Source organism: Etheostoma spectabile, chromosome 7, assembly GCF_008692095.1.
Source record: "Etheostoma spectabile isolate EspeVRDwgs_2016 chromosome 7, UIUC_Espe_1.0, whole genome shotgun sequence".
NCBI lineage: Eukaryota > Metazoa > Chordata > Actinopteri > Perciformes > Percidae > Etheostoma > Etheostoma spectabile.
Window position 1 is genome coordinate 21,171,728 of NC_045739.1, and position 4,719 is coordinate 21,176,446.

General features: G+C 35.0%; 1 long non-coding RNA gene across 1 annotated transcript in view; it reads left to right on the forward strand.

Moving 5' to 3' along the window:
• Positions 1-4,719, forward strand: part of LOC116691908 (uncharacterized) — a 14,360-nt gene that overhangs the window by 2,153 nt on the left and 7,488 nt on the right. Inside the window, exon 2 of the long non-coding RNA XR_004332581.1 lies at positions 1,180-1,189. This is a non-coding gene — a long non-coding RNA (uncharacterized LOC116691908). The remainder of the gene's footprint in view (positions 1-1,179; positions 1,190-4,719) is intronic.

Genomic DNA, 4,719 nt, shown 5'->3' on the forward strand with positions numbered 1-4,719 from the left:
ATTTCCTCGCGGGAGTCATCCCAAAAGGATTAATAAAGAGAAGTCTAAGTCTAAGATCCTGTACTTAAGAAGTACATATTATTCAGTGAAATGAGTTTGTATATATATTCTGTACATATATATTTTTTGTGAGACAATTCTTAGGCCTTTTATTTGATAGGACAGCTTAGAAATGAAAGGGGAGGGAGTGGGGGAACTACTTGCAGCACAGGACCGCCGGTCGGAACCCAACCCGCGGCCGCTGCGGGAAGGACTGAGCCTCTGTGAATGGGTGCACACTTTACCAGGTGAGCTACCCAGAGCTTGAATCATTTTTAAGTAAAATCTAAATTTTTAATAATGCTAATTAGTAGTAGTAATTAGTGACAAACACAGTTGTAATAATAAAAAACATGTCAAGCTGTGTTTATTTGTTAATTACTACACGCATCCTAAACAGTTAAAATGCCTTTCTATTATATATACATATACTGTATGTATCTGATATCCTTACCTTCACAGTTTAATTAGCATATGATTTAGTACTCTGGCACTTCAAACAGGTGCATGTGAGTGTGATTTCAAAAACCTGTTCAGATAAACTATAGAGCCACGCTCAGAGGAGCGCATGACCAACGATCACGCACGTGATGCAGCCGAGTGCATTTTCTTCAGATCTAATCAGTAAAGAGACCCTGAATCTCTCCAGATACCAAACAAGAAGTCGGCCTACCTAATCGTCTCTAAATACAGACAGGAAAACGCCACTCGTTCAAACCGGGGGGGGGGAGGTTGATTTCCCTTCTCGTTTTATAGAAACTAACTCTGATTTTATGATTCCTTTTTTTAAACTAAAATAGTGATGACGGCAACTAACTAAGTACAATTACTCAAGACAAGGCAGGTTTATGCATAGAGCACATTTAACATTAAAAATGATATACTAATTGTGAAAGAGAATGTAAAAACAGGTCAAATAAAAAAGACAATACAAATTACAAGAATAAAAGTTAGTGCAGAGTGTGTGTGTGTGTGTGGGTGGGTGTGTGCGTGTGTGCAATTGTGCGTGTGTGTAGAGTAAAAGCTATTTCAGTTATGTTAATAAGTATTGTGTGTGTCTTGCTTTTTGATTTTGTTTATAGCTCTACGCTGCTGTCCCAGGGACGTTTTCCAATGAATAGATCAGACTTCAACGTTGAGTGTTAAATAAGTACTATCTATCTTTTACTTTTTATTGCAGCCTTTTGCACACAAGAGATAACACAGTGTCTTCCTTAAAAACACTTCCAAGTGTGCCATTATACCTCAATCTTTAAAAAAAATTATGTTAGGACTTTTTTTTTTTTAACCTTAGATGCATTCAATAAAACACGTGTTAAAATTGCTTGTATTTAAAGTCCGGAATTGTTTGCAGTTTGTTAATTTATGAAGTTAATTTTGTAGATGTAATAAGCAATGGTTCCAATTTATAACCTTGTTATGATCGCTAATTACTGTGAATTACTATTTTGTGGCTATGCATTTTTATTGATATTTTAACAAAATCTAAAATAAAAAAATCCAGATAAAGATGTACAGTTTAGTTCAGGTTTAGCATTAGTCAGTCTGCAGTCTGTATGTATGCATGCATGGTGTGGAAATGCCATGCACCATATGTATTGTATAGAGATTAAAGTCTATTTTTTATACATGGAAAACGCATAAATGGAAAATGCACAAAACGTATTGCAAACGTGTCAGTTGTGTCCCTTTTTTCCCATCAGGTTCACACAGGTACAATGATTACAAGAACCATAATGTATAAAGTTCATTGAATAAAAATTCCTCTCTTGTGAACCTTAAACAAACCGTGTTTGAGATAAGTCGCTGTATTTAAAATAATCTTTTAAGTATCCACAACCCAACGAAGAATAGTTATTTTTATAGATATGGCAAATGTAATTGAACGCATCGTTTTAGCATGACCATTTATGCACACCAATAGGTATGACGGTTCGTGAGAACAGCCTGGTTTAATATCACGGCAGAACATTCTCAACATTTGGTCTCACAGCGATGCATGTGTGTATGACTCATGTAGAGGAGGTTTGACCACGTATTTCTTTAACATTTATCAGTGAGGCAATCATAGATTAAGTATAACTGACTCAACCACAGGCTTGTGAGTGGAGCTAGCTTAGCAGAAATAAAGCCACAAACCTCTGGGTTGTGTTTTTCCAACCAACAATCTCACATCTAGGCAGGAAACAGTGATCTCACACTTGCTTCTACCTCAGATGTTCTTTCAGGAAACATGAAAGTGTCGACTCCTAACTGCGCTCATTAGAGTTTATTTAAAGAAATCTGCTGGGTTCTTTATTCATAAATAAGTTGTTATTGACACAGGATATCTGTGAATATATATAATATATGTGTTATAGTAAAAACTGAAAAAAAATGACAATAATATGAACAAAAAAATAACAGACAGAGGACCAATCTGTAAAAAAAATAAATAAAGTAGACAAAGTGCACTTATATTATATACAAATATAATTTAGTATACATATGTATGTACTCATACATACACATATATAAAGAAAAAAATACTGAATAAAAAGTCAAAGGGCACTGTGAACAGCAGCCGTCCCTGTGCTCAGGGTGTCCCAGTGTGACTGTACATAACCCTCAGTGGTCTTGACATTTACACACGGCATCAACATGCTACCCCATGCAGTACTGCAACAGGAGAAAAAATTCTCCATGAACATTTAGTGCACAAACCCCCCAAAAAAACGTTTTCAGATTTTTTTCACTGGCTGTTTTATCTACTTCCCACAGAGTGAAAAACAAAAGCCGGTCGTGACTGACATGGTTCACTTATGTTATAATTACCTCCTCGCAACAACAAATTGAATGGCTGTGTTTTCATCTTGTTGCCAACAGAGATGATTTGCCTGCTGGATGATGAACAGAAATGACTGGAGTTCGACTAAAAAGCTACATGTAGTTACTGGTGATTACAGCACACATCATACTGTATAAAGGATAAGACTAGTATTCATCTCAAAATGCCAATAAGCAATGATGTGTCTTTGAAGGAAGTCTGACTTTATATTTTTGATATTTTACACTGTTATATTCTTATATTTTTTGGTCACTACACTAGACAGTCACTACACTTTATATCTTTGACTTTATATTTTTGATATTTTATACTGTTATATTTTATACTGTTATATTCTTATATTTTTTTGTGTCAACACTGCAAAGGGATTGCTTTAATCTCGTTGCACAAGTACCGTGTACTTGTGCATAATGACAATAAAGGCATTCTATTATATTCTATTCATACAGTATATAGTACATGTATACTGTATATATACTACATATGTACTGTTTTTCTGACTGAAATGTTCCTTCATCAACATGTACTACACTGTAGTTGTACTTTATATTAACTCAGTCCCACATACACCGTCCTGCTGCCCTAAATACTAGAGCAGAGAACTTCAATAGGGGGTCCAGGACCCTTAAGGGGTCCTCAAAGTTACTGCAGGGAGGGCCAAAGTAATTGTTCAATGTTAAGCGTCCTTGGGTTTCTGAAAGGCACTATATAAGTCAAAGTTATTATTATTATTAGTAGTATTAATCATTAAAAAGAAATTAAAGGTAATTTGTCTGAAAATATATATAAACGTGGTTCCAACATATTATTAGCAAAGACAAATCTGCCTATTGGTAATTTTGAAGTTTACACCACATTGATGACAGGCTTATCAGCCTGTAGGTAAAGGACCTCTAAGGTAGCCAGATCCAGCTCAGCTTAAGGATTCGCTGTGCTACATGTAAAAGAAAAAGTAAGTTTAACATTAAAACATGATGTGTAAATATGTGAATATGTCAAGAATTGATTGTAATGCCGCAGTATTGTATATACCATCAATGTTATGTGTAAAGGTTTTAGGCTGCACTACACGTCATTGTAAGCCCGTTTAACATGCAACTTAATTTAAAATAATATGTCGGGGGGGGTCCCTGCTCTGTCTTTCCTTTAGCTGAGGGGTCCTTGGCCTAAAATACGTTGACGATCCCTGCCTCTAGAGCATCAAATCTGTACAAAAACCTTTACCAAAAAAAATTAAAATTATATTTGTGACCATTTTTAAAGATTGACGCCTTCAGTAGCAGCCAGTGTGCTCGGGGCTCAAGGACGGAGAATGGGGATTTCATACTGAGAGATTGACATTGTTGGTTTTTGGTCTTTTCATAAAATTTGTTGAGAATTATCCTTTAATGTCCAAAAAAGATAGGACAATTAGTATTACAGTAATATAGTTTGGAAATCCTTCAGAGGAATAATGTAAAACAAAACATGTTTTGGCACAATTAAGCATGTTTCAGTGCAAGTTGAACCGTCTGAAATTCTCTTTTGCAAAAGTGAAATCATTTTGCAGGTCAGTATAAGTATTTGCACAGGTTAATATTTTTTATAGAATTCAATTTATTCTTGTAATTTGTTTTGTATTTATTTGTCCGAAAACATATCTTTAATTTGTACTAATCAATAGGTTTAAACAATAATTGGTAAGAAAAATATTATATAGGAACCAAAAAAGCGTATTCCTTAGTTTTTAGTGTTAACAGTGAGATTTGCACTTTTCTGTGAGAGAAAGAGTATTATCTTCACAGGATCTATGGCTCTTTAGGAAGTGCGTGTGTGTGTGTGTGTGAGAGTGTGTGTGTGTGTGTGTGTGTGTG